Here is a 25,114-nt window from a genome sequence, read left to right as displayed (position 1 = left end):
TGTTTACTGACTTATCCTCAGTGCTTTCTCACAAACACCAAGCTCTGGGAGTAAATTAGTTTCCACCTTCCCTCAGCAGATGGTAAAAAATGGGCAACTTAACAAATGGCACTGCAGGGGCTTTCTGTATGAGCCTCACAAATGTTACTTCGGAAACCTTTCATCAGGGTTCCCTCACCTCATGTTTCCTTCAAACGTTATCAATTTAATCTTAACAATGCTTGCTTGCTTGTGTCTGCTTTATTTTTAATGAAGGCATGCGTTCCTTTTGTCCAAACAATTTTTATGCCAAGCCATCAATATCGGTGTACAATTAGAAGGGAAAGTTAGGATTGAAAATTTTCAGTCTGATCACAAATGCATGAGTTTATTTTTAGCAGTATATCACAACAGGTTTCTTTCTGTAACCAGAATTAGTCTGATTTAAGCTTTATTTTCCTTTTGAAGATTTAGTTTGCTGTGCTCTATTTCTGGCACAGTTTTATTGTATTCCCACCAAATTCACATTTGCACTATTTTAATGCAGTTGTATCTGTTAACTTCCACATTTACTGTTTAAAATGCAATCCCTTATATACCTAGTCCTAGCAGATTTGTAAGTGACACCAGGCTATGGTAGCAGTATGTTTTGTTAGTTGAATATTAATTTTTTTTAATTGTATGTAGATGGTGGGCATTAACTGTGGATTCACTTGAGATCCTATAAATTGACATATACTAAAACTGTGATGATAGTATTAGGAGGCATATGCTTGTGATATGCAACTCTGAAATAAATATAAAAATATAAAGATTGGCTCTATCCTTCAGCACTGGCTCTCTGGAATAGAACATGATAATGTTAGGAGGTGCAAGCTTGTAATGTGCAACTCTGTAAATAAATATAGAAGTGTAAAGATTGGTTCCAATTCCATCCTTCAGCATTGGCTCTCTGGAATAGAACATATATGTCTCCAGGATCACCATTGCCGCCTCTAAAGGCAAGGGTTCTAGATTCAATTCGGTAATGTCTGGTTGCTGTCAATTGAATTTCCCCTCTTTTTACCCTTTTCAAGTATGCTCGATGGAGATCCAAGCAGCAATCCTGCTAAACAGAATGATACTGGGGCTTAGAAGGTTAAGTAATGAGAACAGGCAGTATAAACTTAGTTTCTTTTGAGTGTAGGAGATCAAAGGCAGATCAGATTGAATTTCTTAAAATGTTCAAAGGCAAAGCCATTTACTCCAGTGGGGAATCAATACTGAGGGGATAGATTCCTAGAATTATTACTAGGTTTTAGTTAGGTAGGGATATTGAGGGATTCAAAGCAAAGGCAGGAAAAAAGATTTAAGCTACAGATCAATCATTGATGTAATTGAATGGTGGAACAGGCTCTAGAGGCTGAATGGCCTCCTCCTGTTACTGTGTTCCTAAACTGACCCATTGAGGCAATTGAGTTTCAAATGCCTTTTCACCTGGGCGATTCCTCTCACCTCATGTGTAACGTAGATGATATAGCATCAAGTCTGATCCAGGTACCATTTTATTAGTTTGGGGTTGATTTTCACTTCCTTTGCCTGGTCCTAACACCTTCAAAATAATATTGAGCGCCTAACGTGCCATTTATTCCAGCGATGTGGCCAGTACTATTTTGAAGGGGGGCACAGCCCCAGGTGTCCAAAGCACCTGCCTGTTTCAGGCCAATAGACCTCTTTTGACATTGAAATTAAGGCCCCTATGATGTAAGCAGCGCCCACGATCGCCATTTTCTGGTCAAAATTGGGGTCTTCGGCAGGCACATTCTGACTAGTCCCACAGGCGATGGAACCAAAGAGGACCCCCCAACCCCCCAAAAGGGTAAGTGGGGTGAGTGTTGAATTAGTTTTGTCAGCCCAGGAGGTGTAGGAATGCAGCACAAAGTAATCTGGGCCACTGCCACCTTGGGTCCTTGTTCTTGCTCAGTGCTCTGCAGCTCACCTGCCAAGACTAAGTGAGGCCGAGGCGTCAGATAGTTGGGGCTGCTTCTCCCTGAAAATGGAAGGTCACTCAAAAGTCAAAATTGATCCTTTTGAGGTTTTTCTTTAACTATGATACACTGCATTCTGCTCCTTTCCAAGATTCTGAAGCCAGTGTGACTGGATGTGCAGCTGTCTCTGTAGAATTCCTCCAGCACGTTTGCCATTTGCTGATCTCCCAAACTAACCCTGAAAGGACCAACCTCATGTTTAATCCTTTTTTTTAATAATCTTCTGCAAGCAATATTCACCTTCCTTTTGGCAAATCCCCTGCTAATACTCACTTATCCCCCACTGACCCATGTATCTCTCTCCCTGTCCTCGGGAGTTTTTCGTCAGCCTGTATTCTCAACTGAAAATAATTAGATGTGAGCCTTGAGGTTAGTTCTAAGCTGCTTAGAGTGCTCTTGTTCTGGGTCTTTTTCCTCATGTTTCTTACAAAACACACTTCCTGTCACAGCGCTTAAAGCAGGATTTAAAAATGAATGGACTCCTGTTTTATTTTCTAATACCTTTTTCCTGGAACTCAGCACATTGCCCCAGATTTTCCTCTTTGGAAACCTCGCTATTTCTGGCCTTTGCTTCGACATTGCCAACCCAAAGCTGACAACATGAGAGTGACCCTGAATATTAGCCAGTGGAGTGAAAACAAGGGGCTTTCTATACTTAACGGATATCCAGTTGGTATTGAAGGAAGGAAAGCGAACTAAAGCAGATGAAAATCTGAAAGAAAGACAGATTTGAGTTGCACAAAACTTGGGATCCATTTCTGGTGCCTGGGAGGAATTTGAACTTTTACATTAAAGGGGAAGGTGGTGGCGTAGTGGCAGTGTCACTGACCAGCAACTCAGAAGTACAGGCTAATACTCTGGGGACAGGGGTTCAAATCCCACCACAGCAGCTGGTGGAATTTAAATTCAATTAATTTTAAAAACCTGGAATTGAAATTTAGCCTCGGTAACTGTGACCATGAAACCATCATCCATTGCCCTAAGAACCCATCTGCTCCACGAATGTCCTTGAGGAAAGGAAATCTGCCAACTGGCCTATGTGTGACTCCAGACCCACAGCGATGTGATTGACTCTGAAGTGGCCTAGCGAGCCACTCAGTCATATCAAACTGCTGTGAAGCCCTACCACCACCTTCTCAAGGGCAATTAGGGATGGGCAATAAATGATGTCCCAGCTAGCGACGCCCACATCCTGTGAAAAAACTTAAAAATGCATTCTAGTACGCTTTTATACTAAATAATTCCGTATTTAGTGGTTTTCATTTTTATAAGACCGACCCCAACAGTCATTTTCCTACCTCCAAACATTTCGCCCACCCTCAACCCATATTCCAATTCACGAAGGCCTTTATACCCTAACCCCATCTAGTGACACAGTGTGCTGTGTACAACTCCCATTCCCTTTCGCAAACAAGCTCTCTCGCTCGCTTTCTCCAGTTCTCGCAGTTTATATCACCTCTCTTCTCCCACGCTCCAGTAGCAACTCTACACACAATAAAATATTTCTCCACCTCCCCCCCCACCTCAAATTTAACCTAACGTTCTATTCTCCTCCAACTCCACTCTAGCTCTCCATCCTTTTAATGGCATGTTGCTTTGAAACTACATTGATCCAGATGGATCTGAGATGGAACTATTGTGATGGCTTACACACCAATCACTGGGTTAAGTACTTAACCAGTGCAAAATTGTCCTTACATAGGAATACTTCTGAATCAAAGCAGGCAGATACTCGAACAGGATTGTTGTGATGGAGAGTTCAACAGGTAAACCCATCAATTCTGTTGTGCTTTGTGAAGTTATTCCCTAAAACAATATGAAGTCGACAGGAGACAAACATGGAGTTGAAGGTGTGGCCTAAAAAGAGTGTGTGACATTTTTTTCCCAGATATATCTGGCGATGTTGTTCATTATCCTGACGAGCATAATCCACATGGCCAAAGTCATAAACTTAATGTACTTATGGATAAAGGTGTCATTGTTAATTTTGTTGTGGGTTCTCTGAGGTACCACAACTGGTTCAGGTACCCTATAGATAGTTTAAGGTCATTTTGCACCCCATTTGCACAGCAAATTGGAGTCAAGAGCCTTTAACACCCAATGCTGCTGCTGGCTCCTTCTTGAAAGGGACCTCCTAACAGATGTCCAAAATAACCAACTTTTTCAGGAAATAGCCCCTTTAAAATGGAATTCAGGCTTTTTATTTATTCTTTCATGGGATTTGAGGGTTGCTGGCACGTCTATAATTTGTTGCCCATCACTAATTGCCCTTGAGAAGGTGGTGGTGAGCTGCCACCTTGAACCACTGCAGTCCATGTGGTATAGGTACACCCACAGTGCTGTTAGGGAGGGAATTTCATGATTTTGACTCAGCGACAGTGAAGGAACAGCGATATATTTCCAAGTCAGGATGATGAGTGGATTGGAGGGGAACGTACAGCTGGTGGTGTTCCCATGTATCTGCGGCCTTTATCCTTCTTGGTATTGGAGGTCACGGGTTGGGAAGGTGCTATTGAAGGAGGCGTGGTGAGTTACTGCAGTGCACCTTGTAGATGTTAGACACTGCTGCCATTGTGCATCAGTGGTAGAAGGAGTGAATGTTGAAGATGGTGGATGGGGTGCCATTCAAGTGGGCTGCTTTGTTCTGGATGGTGTGAAGCTTCCTGAGTGTTGTTGGAGCTGCACTCATCCAGGCAGTTGGAGAGTATTCCATCACACTCCTAGCCTCTGACCTGCTCTTGGAGCACAGTATTTAGTTGGCTGGTCCAGTCCAGTTTCTGGTCAATGGTAACTCTCAGGTTGTCTGATGTAAATAGGACTCCAATTGCTACTTTAGATCAGAACTGGCTGAACTGTGCACTGTTTGTCTTTGGCTCTAATGTATCCGGTGCGCTTCAGCATAGCTGAAGAGCTTGCCTCAGAGGCATATGTTCAATATTAAACAACTGGAAACCACAAGATGAAGACGGCTGGGAGGAGGCTCGTTTGAAGAATAAATACCAACATGGATCAGTTAGGCTGAGTGGCTTCTTCCTACGCTGTAAAATTCTAAGGCCGGGAGATTCAGCAGCCCAGCTAAAAGTCCATTGGCTTTCAACAGGACCGGATGATCCTGGCAGTGAGCCGGGCCGGAAAATCCCACCCTCAGTAAATTTATCTGCTGTAAGTGCACATCGGGCTATGGACAAAATCACGCGCAGCATCTACCTGATCTTTAGCTAAGTGTTCCGAGTTGCTGAACTTCTGCACAGGGACACTGCAGACCAAAATCTAGGTCCTTCTCTCCTGCTGAGCCTCAAACTAGCCAGGGAACACTGTATGTTAGTAGTGCACCATACAGCAGGATGGAGAGAGATCTGCGAAGGGCATCAGCCATGGCAAGAGAATGAGAATCTGAGTGAAAGCGTGAGCATCTTACAAACCAAATTAAATAGAATGGGCTGCTGTTGTCTGTTTTTCTTTGTTGGCAATGTGCAAGTGTCTTGGCTTCAGAGGAACACAATTGTACTGTATCTCTACTCCACTGCCCCCCTCTGTGTGTCAATGTTGGCATAATTGGAGCTTCCAAAATTGATAGATTTTGTTAGGTAACGGTATCCAGGGAGATGTAGTAGAGATACGTAAATGGAATTGAGGTGCAGATTAGCCATGATCTGACTGAATGATGGAGCAGTTCTGAGAGGCTGAATAGCATCCTTTTGTTCTGAAGTATTGCAACTGGGGAGCACCAGATTACCAATCCTTAAAGATTGTAATGCCCTAGTTACTCTCTGTGATGCGATTAGAAACAAACCCAACATATTAATTTGATTTCACAGCAATGCCTTGACCATCAGAGTCAAGCTGCCTGGTTTAAATTTCAAACAATGCTTGGCTGTTAACTGTCAGTCACCATCAACTAATGCATTCTACCAATACCTCTACCAATCATGAGTCCACTTGCCAACCAATCAGCACTCTCTTCTCTTGCAATATAAATTGTTGTTCACTTTGCATTTGTTATTCTTGCGAATTATCCTGATGAGTGCAAGGCAAAAAGCTTCAACAAAAAATGTCTTTTTTCAGCAATGATTTTTGTGATGACATTTGAATAAGGACAAATCCAGATCTTTTCTGATGCCAGCTAAGCGATGTGGAGTGGAGGGAGAGAGCAGAATATTATTGCAAGGCATTTTCTAGCCTCCTTTCATTGAGGACAGTCTAACAGTACAGGATCATTTGTGAGATTCCCCCCCCCGCCAGCTTCTGCCTTGTGGTGGAAGTACTCACTGCGTTCTTGGATGGAGTAGACAATGCATTGCATTGGAGTAAATGCTACACTGTATGACTTTAATGACCCAAAATTTGTGTCAGAATAATGGTGAGACTAATGGCACTGGCATTATTTATGCATAAGTAACTGCAGCAACTTCAGCAGGTGTGCAGTTAAAACACAGGTATCTAAATATTACCGTCCAAGTTGAGCCACTCCAACATTGGTGTTAGGCTGATTGGCTCCCCTCTGAAATGCATTGTATGGTGTGTTGTTGCTGAATTTCCACAGTAGATACATACAGGAGTTAAATCTTGCAATTACAAGTGCAAATACACATTTGACAATTTAATAAGTGTAAGTGCTGCCAATTAACTTCTTCAACTGAGAATTAATCACAAGTGTGAAGTCTCATTCCTTCAAGTTTTAATTTTGCAGGATTTAAATCTTTATTTTAAAATGACACTTTTAAAAAAAACATTTCTGGCTTTTTTTTCTCTCTTTTTTCTTAATCCAATCTTTCTTTCCTTCTCTTCATTTTACTTTCTCTTCCTGATTTGACATTCAATTCACCCACTCTTAATTAACTATGCTTCTTAGCCTTGTTAAATTCACAATGTTTCAAGCTGATTAGTTAGTTGCTGGCCCTGTTCACACGAGTGCCAAATGTTGATTCAATTTCTCAATTCCAGCACAAAATATCGTTGAGATTTAGCTGCTGTTACGAGCAGGATGGGAGGAGTGTGCAGTTGATTTAGCCCCACTACTCCACAGGTCGCAACATTAAATAGAAACCAGAAGCAGGAGTAGGCCTTTCGGCCCTTCAAGCTTGCTCCGCCATTCTGTATGATCATGGCTGATCCTCTATCTCAACACCATATTCCTGCTTTCTCTCCATACCCCTTAATACCCCTAATATCCAAAAATTTATCAATTTTTTTCTTGAATATACTCGGTGACCTGGCCTCCACAGCCTTCTGTGGTCGAGAATTCCACAGGTTGACCACCCTCTCTGAGTGAAGGAACTTTTTCCTCATCTCAGTTCTAAATGGCCTGCCCCAGATCCTGAGACTGTGGCCCCTGGTTCTAGACTCCCCAGTCAGACTGCATCCAGTCTGTCTAGCCTGTTAGAATTTTATATGTTTCAATCAGATCCCCTCTCATTGACAGTATTCATGCCATTGGGTGCTGGCAAGATTTGACTCAGCTGCAATAAGTCACCACAAGTGAATACCTCACACTAAACTCTAGTGAATACAGGCCCAACCGAACCAATCTCTCCTCATACGACAGTCCTGCCATCCCTGGTATCGGCCTTCGCTGCACTCCCTCTATGGCAAGTATATCCCTTCTTAGGCAGGGAGACTAAAACTGCATGCAATACTCCAGGTGTAATCTCACCAAGCCTTGTATAACTGCAGTAAGACCCTACTTCTGATCTCAAATCCTCTTGCAATGAAGGTCAACATACCATTTGCCTTCCTAACTGCTTGCTGCACCTGCCTATTTACTTTTGTTGACTGGTTTACAAGGACACCCAGATCCCTTTGTACATCCACATTTCCCAATATATCACCACTTAAATAATAGTCTGTCCTTCTGTTCTTCACACTAAAGCGTAAAACTTCACATTTATCCACCTTATACTGCATCTGCCATGGTGTTTGCCCACACACAGAACTTGTCTAAATCGCCCTGAAGCCTCCTTGCATCCTCCTCACAACCCCGCCCAGTTTTGTGTCATCAGCAAACTTGGAAATATTGCATTTGGTTCCCTCATCCAAGTCATTTATATATATCGTAAATAGCTGGGGCCCAAGCACTGATCCCTGCAGTACACTGCTGGTCACCGCCTACCACCCGGAAAAAGACCTGTTTAAATGTTCAATTCACTCAACAAAATGTCCAGTTATTTACCTTCACTACAGTTACCCAGAATAAAAGAGACTTTAACTAGACTTCTTTCAATAAACAACAAACTTATTAGTTTATTATAAAACCATCTTGTCAAATAGAAGGGCAAAGGTTATCAACATACAGTATGGAATATGAAATTGTACTAATTACTCTTTCGAGATATCCTAAGGCGTGCGCAACATACACACACACGCGCGTACACGCACACATGAAAATAAAAATGGAGGAATTTTGCCAAAGGTTAAAAGTCAATGGTTCAAAGACAAAAGATAGAGGTGGAGTTCTGAAATGGCAGCTGGGTTATACGGTTGGCTTGTCAGCACTGATCCATGGAACAATCAATGACTTTAACACAGCTTTTCAGGCGGAGTCAAGAAATATTCAAGGGCACTCTATTCTAACATGTAGAGCATCTGAGGAGCAGCTTATATTCACTTCTGGCTGTGGACTGGCTCTGGACTTAAAAAGGCTGCTGTCTTCCTTCGCAAGCAGTTGGTCCTTCTTTCCAAAGCAAAAACCAAAACTCCCTTTTTGAAACACAGTTTCAAGCATGTTTATTTTCAGAGCCTTAAAACCCCACTTTGTACACAGTCCACCCGGGTCAAGAGGTTTACAGTTTTTTTTACAACTGCTTAATTACCTTTTCTTGAAAAGGATGTTTTTTCCAGAAATAGAAATTGGAGTCCTGCATGAACCCTTTAAGGGACAGTGCCTTTTAAAACATGAATTCTTCCAGAATGCCCTTAGTCCTTGAAGGTGACCCATTTTCCGTGATTAAAGTGTTCATGACACAACCGTCACCATTCCTTAACTGGTTACAGAAAATTCGAAGGTATTTATGTTGGCTGCCCACTTGGAATGGAAATGCACATTGGTGGAAAGCTGCAATGACCCCATGCCAATCGTCTCCATTCCTCTCCGAAAGGCACAAACTCCTTGCTTAGTATAGTTTCAGGACAGCTTTTTCCCTCTAAGAGTACCATTCAGATATGATCCTTGGCAGTGAATACTTGTGGTGACTTATTGCAGCTGAGTCAAATCTTGCCAGCACCCAATGGCATGAATACTGTCAAACAGAGCTTGTTAGACAGTGACCAGGTTCTTAAGAGGGTGATTTCTTATTCCTTCACTAACTTGGGCACTGAGGCAAACTGTGGCAGCTTTATTCATACTCTGGCTGAGTCCATGGAGATTGGGGATGGAGACCAGGATCCTCTGGATCCATATGGCTCAGCTTACCTATGAGACAAACTGACTGAGCAATCAGGGAGCGGGAATTGGGCCTTGATAGGATGTGTCCATTGGTTAAAGGAGTGCTAAATGTATGCCTATTTTTGACTCTCTTTTCTCTGCTGTAGGTTTGATTTTGGTTGAAAATACATTGAAAATTTATCAGTGAGAATGCTAGGAAATATATTTGGAGCAGGTGTAAGGGAGGCAGGCTAGTTTGATTTAGTTCATTACTTAATGTGTTGACAATTAGCTGCCCCCATTTACACTGCTTACCTTGGCTGCATCTTAATTGGAATTTAAGAAAAGTTCTTGAAAGAACTTTCCTTCTCTTGAGAGCATTAACACCCACACTCACACAGCAGGACCGAGATATTCTGAGAGCTCTTTGAAGCTTTATTGCTGGAATCAGAACAGAGAGAGGATTAAAGACCTTTAGTTTGTGGGCACTAATCGTGCATTAAAAAGATTACATTAGATGAGAATAAGTCTTTTCACTGAGTGACAAGAACCGTCAATTAGAACTATAGGAATGAAAAAGGATTGCTTTTCTTTTAGACAGAATCCCTTTTAAGCCGTGGTTTAACATTGTCTAAAACAAAAGCCAAATGCAAAATTTTAACATCCCCTTCTTCAAAAAGGCTCAGTGGGTGAATTCTAAGAGTATTGGGTAGGTATTTGGTGAGAAAACCAGCTGAAGGATTAGAGGTTGTGTCCTGCATATTCTGCTTGAACGCTGATGAATCAAGATGTTCTCCTCTACATTGGGGAAACCAAGTGCAGATTGGGCGATTGCTTTGCTGAACGCCAACATTCAGTCTACAAGGGTCTGGCACATATAGGGTTAATGTGGGATTGAGTACAGTACTGCACACTGGTGATGTAAGAGAGCACGTGACCACACTCAGGGTCTGTTGAGCATTGGACAGAGCTGTGCGTACTAGCAAGCATGGAGACAAATCCTAGCATGTACCCCTTATTGTATATTTGTAAATAATTCTAAGAATCAGTGAAGACTTACAGTTAGCTTACGTATGATTACAAAAACTTCTTCAGACCTACTGAATTGCAACCTACAACATTCACCACATTAATTCATCATCCCACCCAACTCTGACCTCTCTGTCCTCAGACTCCGACACTTCCAGTGAAGCTTACGCAAACTTGAGGACCAAAACACCAAGGCTCCTTCGATAGCACCTTCCTAACCCGTGACCTCTGCCACCAAGAAGGACAAGGGCAGCAAGCACATGGGAACACCACCTGAAGATTCCCCTCCAAGCCAAACATCAGTCTGACTTGGAACTATATCACCACTCCTTCACTGTCGCTGGGTCAAAATCCTGGAACTCCCTCCCACCCCCCCCTAACAGCACTGAGGGTGTATCTATACCATGTGAACTGTAGCAGCGCAAGAAGGCAGCTCATCACTGCCTTCTCAAGGGCAATTAGGGATGGGCAATAAATGATGGCCTAGCCAGCGACGCTCGCATCCAGTGAAAGAATAAAAAGCTTACTTTCCACTGTGTAATTTACAACCCTCCAGCCTCAACATTGGATTTAACAACTGTAAAAAGTTCACAGCATGGTCTGTCTTTTGGCCCCATCCCTATCCATGTTCAGATGAGGAAAGCTGCATTCTTTACTGCGATCGACCTTGGTCTGCAGACTGATAAAGGTTCCTTATTGTATCATTCATGTTGCATGGGCAGAGGATGAAGCTTGGGGATTAAGTGATGTCAAGTGAGGGACTTTGGAATTCTCATCCTTGTTTTCAAATCCCTTCATGGCTTGGCTCCTCCCTATCTCTGTAATCTTGAACCCTGCAATCCTCTGAGATCTCTGCGCATCTCTAATTCTAGCTTCTTGAGCATCCCCGATTTTAATTGTTCCACATTGGTGGCCAAACCTTTAGCTGCTAAGGCCCTAAACTCTGGAATTCTTTCCCTTAACCTCTCTGCCTCTCTTACTCTCTATCCATTTTCAAGATGCTTTGTAAGCTTCCAGTGCAGTACTGAGGGAGTGCTGCACTGTTGGAGTACTGCACTGTCAGAGGTGCAGTCTTTCAGTGAATCATTAAACTGGGGTTCCCTCTACCCCCTCAGCTGGGTGTCAAAGATCCCATGGCACTATTTTTAAGAAGAGCAGGGGAACTATCCCTGGTGTCTTGGCCAATATTCACCCCTCAGCCAACATTGAAAAACAGATTATCTGGTCATTATCACATTTCTGTTTGTGGGGACAGCTGTTGTATTTATTACATTACAACAGTGACAACATTTTAAAAATACTCCATAGGCTGGCAAGGGCTTTGGGACTTGCTTGGGTCATAAAAGGTACCATATAAACGCAAGTTCCTTTCTTTCCTTTACCAGACTGTGAACAATCTGCCCATTGTGCAGCTTCAGCCATCAAACATGGTGATTTGAATGAAATATCAATGGGCTCTCAATGCTGATACAGCCTTCACAGCCGATAGGAAGACAGAGAGGAAAGTGGAAGGGAAGGAAAAAAAAAGATGGCATGATTGCCGTAACAAAACCTGTGTGCACAATTTTCTATTCTATAACTCTTGCCTCATTGTTTCAGTCTGAACATCTTTTCATGTTTATTTTTGCTCCAACCTGCCACCCTTGTGTTGCCCTCTGAGCTAACACAGAACTTACTTTTCACTTTTGATGTTCCTGTAAGTACACTTTCCCTTGTTCAGCCTGCTGTCAGTCTTGCACTGCCACATGTCATGCTCAGTACAAGCATAACGATATTGGATAATATGGACTGTAAGATCATACTTGTGAAAGTGGCCGCAAACTATACTAAGATGGCTGCAACTTAACGTGTGACTATTGACATTTAAACTGTGGACATATTTGATTCTGTGGTAGATATTTAATTAAATATGAACATGAATAAGGGAACTTCGCTGCCACCTGGGAAGTTTACACATCTCATTGTTTAAGGATGAACCAGTGTCTGTGCCATATGCAAACTAAGGACCACACAAATTCTCTCTGTAACACATGCAAATGAGCAAGAGCCATTTTAACAGTGATCCCTTGGCAGGCCTCGCTGTCTCACAGGCAACCATCCACAACTTTATTTTCATCCTACCAAAGACCACTTCAAAGAGCCAAGACTATGAACTTAATAAATAATAAGCAAATTTAAGAGCAGTGTCAATGTCTTTTTAGTCTCTGCTCATGTCAGGAAGGCAAGTTCATCAACTTTTCACTTTTCGACAGAGTATCGTGCATGTATTGCTATGTCCTCCAGGATTGCAAACTGATGTCCACAGAGACTCTGCTGGTGATTGCTGTTCTTCTCCAGCAATGGAAAGCAATGGATGCAAGCTATCCCAGCATTCATAGCAGTCGTGAAAGACCCCTTTTAAGAACATAGGGAATCCCTATCACAGAATTGTTACAGCGCAGAAGGAAGTCATTCGGCCCATTGTTCATCTTTTCTTGTTTAATAAATGTTTTTTTTTGTTAAAAGTTCATCAGCTGACTCCTGTGACTCTATTCAGTAGCCGCCCTCCACCTGTCTAACCAAAAAAAAAATAAAAGTTAGGGTCTATCAAGCCGGGTTTCACCCCAGAACTGGCTTATCCAGTAGTAACATCAGCTGGGATCATAACAATGTAACTTGGGAAGGGAAATGGAATGTTGGCATTTATTGCAAGGGGAATGGAATATAAAAGTGGGGAAGTTTTACTTGCAGCTGTGCAGGGCCTTGGTGAGACTACATTTGAAGTACCGTATACAGTTTTGGTCTCCTTATTTGAAAAAATATATAATTATATTGGAAGCAGTTCAGAGAAGGTTAATTCAGCTAATACCTGGGATGGGGGTGGGGTTATCTTATGAAGATAGGTTGAACAGGTTGGGCCTATACTGGAGTTTAGAAAACTGAGAGGTGATCTTATTGAAGCCTCCCTGCCTCTCTTTCCTCTTTTAAGACACCCCTTAAACCGAGCTCCAGGTTGACACCCCAGTCCAGTACTGAAGGAGATTACATTATTAGAAGTATCACTTTCAGATGAGATGTCGAGGCTCCATCTGGTGTCTCAAGTGGATGCAGGTGATTCTATGGCACTGTTCCTAGAAGAGCAAGTGACCTTTTTCCCATTGTCCTGGCCAATATTTATCCCTTCAACAAATAGCTGAAAGCAGATGACCTGGTCATTTATCTCATTGCTGTTTGTGAGAGCTTGTGGTACACAAGTTGGCTGTAATCTTTCCTACTTTATAACAAATATTGCACTTCCTTGGCAGTAAAGCACTTTGGGATGCCCTGAGGCTATTACAGGCACGATAGAAATTTTTAAATTTTTGTTTCTACAGGTGTTAGTCTTGAATCTGTAGTTACAGAAGTTGAAATTCCTCGTGATTTTCAATGTCTGTTAGAATCCACTCCTCCTTAATCTCTCCTTGCAAAAATCCCTTTCAATCCATTATGATTAATTGGTCTGTCAGTCCTGAACAATGTCGGTTGTGCCCCTTTTGACTTCAACTTTATATATTTCTGCTGACGAAAATATTTATCTAAGTGCTTTAAAGTACAGAATTCATTGTAACAGAACTGATTTTTTGGAATAAGCATTAGATCCATTTGGAAAACAGATTGAGGTCTAATTAGCATATTCCAACAACCCACCACTGGCTGCTGCACTTTCTACATTGCAACAGTGACTACACTTTAAAAGTATGTTAAAGGCGCTATATAAATGCAAGTTGCTATTGTTGTAAAGTATTTTGGGATGCCCTGAGATTATGGAAGGCATTATATTCTAAGTCTGTCTTTCTTTTATATACAAAACATTGAACTGATAATTGTTGTCAATGTCTTGTCAATTACATTGTTAAGGTTTGTTAATGGCAATTACATTGTTAACGTTAAGAGAAGCAGGTGATTGGTATTAATTGTCTTTGAGCACACACAAATAGGGGATTGCTGGGACAATGGGTTGTGCGGGAGGGGAGCTGTGAGACTGAACAAGTCAATAAACTCTCTCTCAATAAAGAAAAGCTCAGCGTCTTGGTATCGGCTTCACCAACCGGCTTGGATACCATTAACCATTGTGACCACCTACAAATCCACTTATATTTCGAAATCTTGCTAGTGCTTGCAGTTAGTAAGATGTGATTTAAGTGGAAGAATCCTGATTAAACATTAATATTGATGCTATGTACAGTTAGTTTTAGCAAATATAGGATTGTTTGAATAACTGTAACTTGTAATAAAGAATTCACATTTAATTTAGTTTTCAAATGAGTATTTCAGTAGTTAACTGTCGCTTGACAGTGATAATTCTTTTTTTAAATATTTTGCATTTCAATTCCACAAAGACTCCCCATGTGAACATTTGCAAGTAATATCTTCATTCTAATTATTCTTTAACAATAAGAGAAAATAATATCTTGGAGTTTTATTAAAAATGCACACTTTATTAGATTTCTGCAACAGATAAAACACATTGTAGTCATAATTAAGTTAGGATTAATAAAATATACTCTATTTTCATTGTAAATTAATTCTAGTGTCATTCCTGTCTCAACAATAGCACTCTTGCCTTTGAAGTTTAGGTTTCAAATCCCACTCTGGACATTCCTGAAACATCACCAGATTATTTAATCAATTTTCTTTGCTTTTTCGTGGGACCTTGCAGGACAAATTGGTGCCGTGTTTCCTTACATTGCAGTTATGACTACACTTCAAACGTACTTTCATCATAAATCAATTTTATTGTCGGTCGTAGTTCACTGGTAGGGCACTGAGGCTGTGGGTTGACCCGATAGATGTATTTAAGACTATGAAATGGTTTGATAGGGTATGCGCAGAGAAGGTTAAGTGCATTTTGCGGTGTCAGTGTTATCCTGTTGTTACAAGTATGCATATTTTCTTCACTATGACTCATTGGTGATCCACATGAAATGTAGTGATCAAAACCAAGGTAAGTAATGTACCATTGTTGAAAAAGGGATGCAGGGAAAGACTGAGTAATTACAGGCCTGTCAGCCTTACCTTGATTGTGGGGAAAATTATTGACAAAAGTTCCGAGGAACAGGATAAATCTTCATTTGGAAAGACATGGATTAATCAAAGACAGTCAGCATGGATTTGTTAAAAGGGAAGGTTGTGTCTGACTAACATGTTTAAATTTTTTGAGGAGTATCAAGGAGGGTTAATGAGTGGGGTGCATTTGATGTAGTCAAATGGATTTTAGCAAGGCTTTTGATAAGATCCCATATGGAAGACAGGTCACTAAATAAAAAGACCGTATTCAAAATGGATCCAAAATTGGCTCAGTGATAGAGATCCAAGGATAATCATCAATAGGCGTTTTTGTGACTGGGAGGCTGTTTCAGGTTGGGGGTGGGGTGGGCAGTGTCTCAGTACTAAGTCCCTTGCTTTTAGTGGTATATATCAATGAGTTGAAGTTGAATGTAGATGGCATAATTAAGAAATTTGCAGATAATATAAAAGTTGGCCATATGATTGATAATGAAGAAGGAAGGCTGCAGGAAGATATCAATGGACTAGTCAAGTGGATGGAACAGTGGCAAATAGAGTTCAATCCAGAAATATCGAGTGAGGTAATGCATTTGGGGAATGTTAACAAGGCAAGGGAATATACAATAAATGGCAAGATATTGAGAGATGTAAAGGAAGAGAGGGACTTGGAGTAAATGTCCACAGATCCCTGAAGGTGGCTGGACAGATCAATAAACTGACCAAGAAAGCAGACAAAATACTTTCCTTTTTTGGCTGAAGCATAGAATAGAAAAGCTGGGAGGTTATGCTGTATAAAAATGCTAGGCCACAGTTGGAATGCAGCATGCAATTCTGGCCACTGTACCATAGGAAAGATAGAATTGCACGAGAGAGGGTACAGAGGAGATTTGCAAGGGTGTTGCCTGAACTGGAGAATTTTAGTTATTAGGGAAGATTGGGTAGGCTGCGGTTGTTTTTTTTGGAACAGAGAAGGCCAAGAGGGGAGATTTAATTAAGGAGTTAAAAATCCTGAGGGTCTATTTAGACTGGCTGGAAAGGTTCTATTGCTCTTGGTTCAGGGCTCCAGAGGCAGAAGGCATCGATTTAAGGTAGGGGGCAGGAGGATTAGAGGGTCTTCAAGGGGTAATCTTTTCACCCAGAGGGTGGTGGGGTCTGGAACTCACAGCCTGAAAGGGTGGTAAAGGCTGAAAAACCCTCAGAACATTTAAAAAAAATACTTGGGTATGCACTTGGGTAGACTTGGGTCAGGGATTCCCAGATGTCGCTGGGGATGTTGCACTTTTTCCAGGAGGCTTTGAGGGTGTCCATGAAACATTTCCTCTGCCCTCCTGGGGCTCACTTGCTATATTGAAGCTCCGAGCAGAACACTTGTTTTGGGAGTCTCGTGTCAGGCATGTGGACGATGTGGATTGCCCAGTGGAGCTGATCGAGCGTGGTCAATGCTCCGATGCTGGCGATGTTGGCCTGAGCGAGAACACTGACTTTGATGCACCTATCCTGCCAATGGATTTGTAGGATTTTGTAGAGGCAGCGCTGGTGGTACTTCTCCAGAGTTCTGAGGTGCTTGCGGTACATGGCCCACGTCCCTGAACTATATAGGAGGGTGAGTATCACTACTGCCCTGTAGACCATGAGCTTGATGTCCTCGTCTTCAAACACTGCCTTGCTCAGGTGGCCGAAGGCTCTGGCACACTGAAGGCCATGTTGAACCCAGTGGGCTCCCAAGGCACGGAAAGTGGTCCACGTTGTCCAAGGCATCATTGTGGATTTTGATAACTGGGGGTGAGGAGGAGCAGTGCAGTGTGGAGGGGGCAGGTTGGTAGAGGAACTTTGCCTTCCGGATGTTGAGCCTAGGCCCTTGTTCTCGTACACCTTGGAAAAGGTGTTGACAATAGAATGGAGCTTGGCCTTGAGTGTGCGCAGACGCAAGCATTATCTGCAACCTGTAGTTCAGTGACAGAGGATAGGGTGACCTTGGATCTGGCCTGCAGGCGTCGGAGGTTGAACAGATTCCCACTTGTTCTGTAGTTTAGCCCCACTCCAGCAGGGAGCTTGGCGAGGGCATGATGGAGCTTTGGGGCTAGGAAGCTCAAGGAGAGTATCAGTGCATTGACACAGCCTTGCTTGACCCCAGTCTGATATGGATTGGGTCTGTGGTGGATCTGTTGGTCAGGATCACAGCTTGTATGTCATAATGGAACAGGCGGAGGATGGTGACAATCTTTTGGGAGCAGCCGAAACAGAGGAGGATGCTCCATAATCCTTCCCAATTGTCAGTGTCAAAGGCTTTTGTGAGGTCAAAGAAGACCAAGTACAAAGGTTGGTGCTGTTCCCTGCATTTCAGTTGCAGTTGCTGTGTGGTGAAGATCATGTCCATTTGCCCCTTAGTGGGTAGAGTCCGCATTGTGACTCTGGGAGGAGTTCTTCAGCCACAGGGAGAAGGCGATTGAGGAGGCTGTCCATGAGGATGCATGGAAGAGGAAAAGTCTCTGAGATGGCATCTTTCTATTTGTCACCTTCAACATCTTCTATCTCCACCGCCGACATCCCATTGCTAAAGTGTATGCAAGCTACAAGATGTACTGCAGTAACACGTCAAAGCTCCTTCAACAGCAGTTTCAAAACCCATGACCTTTACCATTAGTAGGTCAAGGACAGTAGGAATACCACTACCTCAACAACAAAACCTGTGTTAAACATAGTGTGCAGCAGGATTCTGATCCAGGATACTCATCGTAGAGATGTCTCACTGTATCGGCTAATGTGTTTTGAAGTGCGCTATAAACATTTTTGACGGCTGTCAGTCATTGTCAGTTTATGCCTGTAAGGCTCAGTGGAAACTGAGTAGTGATATGTCAGAGTGAATGAGCTGGATAGGTGAGCAAGGAGCTGGTAACAAAAAACAACAGGTCAATGACAATCAAGGTGCATTGATATTTATTAAAGAGTCACATTATGCAAAGTGGCATTTCCTTTCTCAGTGTTAGATTTGGAGAGGCAGGGGGACTGACTTGTTGTGGAAGAGCCATTGATATGACATAGGGGGCAATTGCTTTGGCAGGGCTGCCACTGCTGCTTCTGGTCAAGGCCCTGGAGCACTTTATTACTAAATGGTGCTAGGGAGATAGTGGTGAAGTGCTATTGTCAGTGCACAAGTAATCCAAAGGTCCAGGCTAATCCTCTGGCGACGTGGGTTCAAGTCCAACCATGGCAGCTGGTGGAATTTAAATTCAGTTAATAAAACAAATAAACAAATCTGGAATTTAAATCTAGTCACAGTAATGATGATCATGAAGCTATTATTGATTTTGGTAAAGAGTCATCTGGTTCACTAATGCCCTCTGGAGAAGGAAACCTGCCTTCCTTCCCTGGATTGGCCTACTTGTGACTCCAGACCTACAGCAATGTGGTTGATTCTTAACTGCCCTCTAAAATCACCGAGCAAGCCCCTCAGTTCAAGGGCAATTAAGATTGGGCAACAAATGCTGGCCTTGCCAGTGACGCCCACATCCTATTTAAAAAAAAACAGACGTAGCATAATGGTAGGCAGTGTATTTTTTTTTTACTTATTCACGGGATGTAAGTGTCAATGCCAAGGCCAGCATTCATTACCCATCCCATGAGTAGGTGCTGGTGAGCTGCTTACAACTGTGGGGCTTGCTAGGCCATGTCAGGGGCAGTTAAGAGTCAGTCACCTTGGTGTGGGTCTTGAGTCATGTGAAGGCCCTGAAGGACATCAGTGAAGCAGACTGGCTTTTTTAACGACAATCTGGTAGTTTCATGATCGTTATTACTGAGATTAGCATTTTATTTGGGATTTATTAATTAATTGAATTTAAATTCCCCCAGCTGCTGTAATGGGATTTGAATGCATGTCTTTGGAGCATTAGTCCAGGCCTCTGGATTATTTGTCCAAGAGCATTACCATTAGAGAACTTAATCCTTGAGATTCAAATGCTGAGTTATTTTAAAAGGTCCCCCTCCTGATTTTTCTCCCGCCTGATCAGGGAGTCATTACCTGAGCATTAGGCTAAGCCTTAGGTTGAGGGCTCGAAGGCTATTCTGCCATACAAAACATTGAAACCCAGCCCAATACTGTCATCCTGAGATATCCAAGTAGCTTTTCAGTACAGCTCAGTGGAATACAAGGGCGATCCAGCCTGACTTACTTTCCCTCTCCCTAGCCCAGAAGATCTGTAGACAGCAGGAAAAAGTCACTTGAATTGGCATGATGATGATGATTATTATTCTGTTGTAGAGATGACAAGATAAGAAATGGTACAAATATGATTTTAGAAATGGTGACTTCAAATTTTTTTATAAATCGATGTGAATTTCATCTGAACTGAACGAAAAGAAAGATTTGCACTTCCGTAGCCCCCTCCATGACCTTAAGACATCCCAAGTAATTTACAGCTAATCAAGTGCTTTTGAGGTGTAGTAACCTTGTAACGTAGGAAACACAGCAGCCAATTTGTCCATTGCATGCAGCAAAGTGATGATTTTTAGATGTTAATTCAGCGATAAACATTGGTCAGAACAGAGTGCAATTCTTGATGCCAGTCTTATTATATGGTGATTCAGACTTTACCTTCACCAGACAATCACCTCCCCCCATCTTCAAAATCCTATTGGTTGGAATGAAAAGTTAGGAATTTTTGACCTGAACAACTTGAGTTACTTCTCCGTTTTATCTTGGGGCCTTTCTAAATTTCCAGCTGTACGGCCTCTTGATTTTCTTTTTAATATATATATTTCAAATATAAAGTTCCTCCCTAAGGAGGGGAGGGGGGGAGAGAGGTAGAAATAACCTCCCCCCTTTTAGGCAGTAAAGGAGAGGAGGGAGAGGAGTGAAGGGTAGGGAGGCACAGGAGGGAAATGAGAAAGTTCCGGTGGGTGTCTCTGATGTTGAGTGGACGGTGGGTGGGGGCCTGTTGATCTTCAGGCAGTGGGGAGGCGATGTCTTCCCCAGCTACTGCTGGGTCGGGGGAGGGGTGGAAGAAAGATGGTTTGAACCACACACACACCCCCCCTCTCTTCCTTCCCCAACCCTTTTGCAGTCTTCTTGCCTCCCCCCTATGGCTTCTTGATACAGCACTAATTTAAGTGTAGCTACAATTGAAGCTCATTGAGCTCATGGAATTGAAGACAAATTATTAACTTGGTGAGAGCTTTGGCCGAGTGGTAGGAGTTAGAGAGTAGTGATAACAGACAGGTACTCTAATTGGCAGGATGTGACAAGTGGTGTCCCACAATGGTCTCTGTTTGGGCTCAATTATTCACCATTTAGTAATGATTTAATTCATGGGACAGAAAGGCACATATCCAACTTTTCTGATGACACAAAGATAGGTGGCATTGTAAACAGTATAGATGAAGCATAAAATTACAGAGATATTAATAGATGAAATGAATCATCATTTTAGACATAACTATGGCAAATGGATTTTGATGTAGGCCAATGTGAAGTCATCCACTTTAGATATAAGAACGATGCAACAGGATACTTTCTAAATGGTGAAAAACTGGAAACCATGGAGGTCCAAAGAGACTTGGAGGGGATCCAGATACATAAATCATTAAAATGCTATGAACAGGTTCATAAAATAATCAAAAAGGGCGCTAAAGGAATACTGGCCTTTATATCTGTTGGCCTAGAATACAAGTGAGTAGAAGTTTTGCCCTGGTTAAACTGCACCTGGAGTATTGTGAGCTGTTCTGGACACCACAACTTGGGAAGGATATGTTGGCTTTGGAGGGAGTAAAGTGTAAATTTACCAAAGTGACACTAGAACTCCAAGGCTTAAATCACAAGGCAAAATTGCACAAACCAGTGTTGTTGTATTTGAAATTTAGAAAATTAAGGGATGATTTGATCAAAGTTTTCACGATAGTAAGAGGAACAGATTGATAGACACTCTTTCCGCTTGTTGGGGAGTGTAGGACTTGGAGACATGGCCTAAAATTAGAGCCAGTATCAGGAGTGATACAGGAAACACTTCTACACACAAAACACAAAGGGTGGCAGAAGTTTGAAAACAGTGTTCTGCAAACAGCAATAAATGGTACATCAATTGTTAATCTTAAATCTGAGATCGCTAGAGTTTTCTAATGCTAGCATTTTGAAATATGGAGAAAAGGTTGGTATATAGAGTTAAAGTGTAGATCAGCCATATTCTCATTGAATGTCAAAATAAGCTCAAGGGGCTGAGTGACCTATTCCTTTTCCTATATTCTTATGATTGATGCCATGGATGGGAAACAATGTTATGAAGGGCGCCTTGAGATATTCCCTGCTCTCCAATTTCTTCTTTCACCTTTCATCTTTAATTTTCTACATCAAAAAATTGCACTTGTTCATGCTCATTTTCTGAAGACAGACACGTCTATATGATCTGCACTGGTGATGGGCAGGCTTTTCAAACTTCTTTGTGTGAGAAACCCATCCAAAGCTTGACAAGTTTCTGAAAAGATATGGGGCGGAATTTTATGGCCCGTTGAACGTGCTCGCCACATTTCCCAGCTCTGGCCCCACCCCCGTCACAACAGGGCTGTAAGATTCCACCCATGCCTTTGCTTCTTGGGATCCTCTGTAAATATTGACACATGACGCCCACATATCACAGAATATCATCAATTGATATTGCCAAACTTAGGGAGGCCCAGTTTTAACCTGCAAAAGGCAGTGTCAGCTACTGAACAGGATGCTGGCAGTTCAGAGAATGCTCATTAATGTACAACTAGTTTCTCTCAAAACACGAGCGACACCGGCAAAGTTACATTCCCAGTTGACTGAGAAGATGCCGGTGGCCCCTTCCCTTGAAGTGCTGCATGTCCTTCTGGTGAAGTGTTCCCACTTTGGGGTTTGGTCGGGAATCCCAGGATATTAGCCCAGAGATGATGAAGGAACTATTCTATAAGCCCATGTTAGGATGGGGTGTTGGAGAGGTTCTTTGAGGTGATATGTCCAGGAGAATTCCTCTTTATGTGATGGGAATTCTTGTCAGTGCCATTGTGGACATTTGTACCTTTGACAGGAATGTCAATGGGGACGAGGCCAAGTAGGTTACTTCTTTATGTTCGGCCCCTCACCACCTGTCAGTTAAGTCCTTCAGAACAAGGCCAGCTTGGTTTGTAGCGCTACTATTGAGCAACTCCTGGTTGAAACCCTCCACCCACAGTTAATCCTATGCCTCTACTTTCCTTTGTGCATCCTGCAAGTTGTGCTCAAAGTGGAGAGATACCAATTAGTTTGCTAGGGAGCAGTAGGTGGTAATCAGCAGCAATGTCCATTTTTGACCTGAAGCCAGGGGACATCATGGGGTGCAGAGTCAAGGTCCCAGCCATCCACCTGTATATCTCTGGTAGGTCCCCACTGCTGTTGTGACATGTCTTGTCCAAGACGTATGGCAGAATTTTACACTTCACCGACAGGTTTTCAGGCTGACGGAGGGATTGGGAGGGGGGAGGAGTGTGAAATTGAAGGAACAGGATTCCCACCCGCCCCCGACCACACAGCGATTTTACGCTGGGTTGGGCAAGGCCACAGACAGGGAGCTCGCCCTTGGCCCAATTGAGGCCCTTAATTGGCCAATTATTGGTCACTTAAGGGCTGTTTTCTGCACAGCCTCAACTTTAGATCCCAGGCGGGAAGGGATGGAGGGGGCACCCACATCAGAAGCCCCTTCTGAAATGGGCAACCTGCCCCCCCCTTAAGGTCCAGTGGCCTCTAGACCTCCCTCCCCACCGGCCTCTCCCCAGAGACCCTGATTGCCCCCTTTTGTGCCCACCCCAAGACTTCCCTACCCTCCCAGCTCTGGGACTCCTTGAACTTACCTGGGCCTCCACTCCCAAGCTTACATTCCAATGTCCTCCTGAAGATCCTCTCCTGTCCATTGCTGTGCTTTGACTGCAGGAAGTCGATTGCTGCCACATAATCAGAGCGGTCAGCAACACTTTAAGGTGAGACCTTGTCCCAAGTGAGGGGTGGAAGTCCCGCCTGCAGCCACTTAAGGCTCATTTGAGCATGAAACGCCTGCGGGGCCCTTCGAGTTGGCAAGGATGTGTCCTCCAGGAAGCGAGACACGCCATAGCTCTGAAGGAGTCTAAAATACTGGCTGATGGATATGAGTCTGATGCTTGTCCAGCTTGTGGGGCAGTTCCGGCAACTTGAACACCAATCTTAGATGTTTATAAGGTGCATTTTCAGGGTTGACACAGTTGAAATTGCCTTAGTCATTTTCTGCTTGATGCCTGGGTCATTCTTGTTAGATCTGTCTGACTTCTATTCATATTTATGAAGTTCAAAAGCTTTGCATGACACCTGAGTGGTTTGATAGACCATTTCATAGGACCTTAACTGTCAGAGTCATTTCCATGTGTTTATTATCACCTTCACTTACACTGAAGTGTAAAACAGTTGCTGGACAAGGTAACTGGCACCCAGAGGTAAAATAAAATACCTTCTGTTTTGGTATTTACTTAAGGTAATTTGCTTAGATCCTTTTAATAATTATTACCATCAGTGATGCCTATATAGAAACAAGCTTTCTTCCAAATGAGTCCTCCTGAACTGAGTTTATCAGTAAAGTGTCTTGCTGGAAGTAAGGAATTTTAAAAAAATTCTTTCATGGGATGTGGGTGTCACTGGGCTATGCGAACAGTTGTTGCCCATCCCTAATTGCCCTTGAGAAGATGATAGTGAGCCACAACCTTGAACTGCTGCAGGGCATTTTTGACTTTTCTGTAGCAGTTTGGTACAACTGAGTGGCTTGCTCGGCCATTTCAGAGGGCAGTTAAGAGTCAACCACATTGCTGTGGGTATGGAGTCACAAGTAGGTCAGACCAGGTAAGGTGGGCAGATTTCCTCCCCTCAAGGGCATTAGTGAACCAGTAGGGTTGCCAACTGTGAGTAAGTGTATTCTTGGAGGTTTCATCACGTGACTTGTCCCCATGCTCTAGCCATTCGTTGGCCAATGCATCCATCCTTATGATGCACTGCCTTCCTACACCAATTGGAAAGCAAAATAAATGATCAATTGCCCAATTGGATGATGTTTGACTGCCAGCCAAACAGCCTTTTTTTTCCTCCATTTTCAATATTTTTATATCTGGTAAAGAGAAATGAAGTAAAAGAATGTTGTTTTTAGAAGCTATCTTTTTGAATGTTCCGATGATTTTTCTCCAGGATTGCACAGAGCAGAGTCCTGGAGATTGACCTTCAATTCCTGGAGACTGGAGTTGGCAACCCTGTGAACATGACGGATTTTTACCACAATTGATGACTGTTTCATAATCACCATCACTGCAACGAACTTGCAGTTCCAGTTTTATTAATTGAATTTCAGTCCTACCAGCCAGCATGGTGGGATTTGAACCCATGCCTCCAGAGTATTAGCCTGGGCCTTTGTATTACTAGTTTAGTGACACTACCACTATGTGACCGTCTACCTGACCACTTTCCCTTTTTAGGAGGCCAGTGGCTGTGTGTACACTGTTCCATCAAGTACCTTCATATCAGGGATAAAGCCAGAGGTGACAAGGAGAAAAAAACCTTTTACTCAGTAGGTGTTGTGATCTGAATGTACTGCTTGAAAGGGTGGTGGAAGCAGATTTAGCAGTAACTGTCAAAAGGGAATTGGATAAATACCTGGAGGAATCGTTGACAGGGATATGGTGAAATGGACAGGAGAGT

At 42.8% G+C, this 25,114-nt stretch overlaps 1 protein-coding gene across 2 annotated transcripts in view; it reads left to right on the top strand.

The window, feature by feature from the left end:
• The window catches only part of large1 (LARGE xylosyl- and glucuronyltransferase 1), a 473,246-nt gene that overhangs the window by 271,737 nt on the left and 176,395 nt on the right, over positions 1-25,114 (top strand). The gene's annotated exons all lie outside the window — the stretch shown is intronic.

The sequence above is a fragment of the Carcharodon carcharias genome, chromosome 21 (assembly GCF_017639515.1).
Source record: "Carcharodon carcharias isolate sCarCar2 chromosome 21, sCarCar2.pri, whole genome shotgun sequence".
NCBI lineage: Eukaryota > Metazoa > Chordata > Chondrichthyes > Lamniformes > Lamnidae > Carcharodon > Carcharodon carcharias.
The sequence above is the reverse complement of the archived record's forward strand: the minus strand, read 5'-3'. Positions and strand labels throughout refer to the sequence as shown.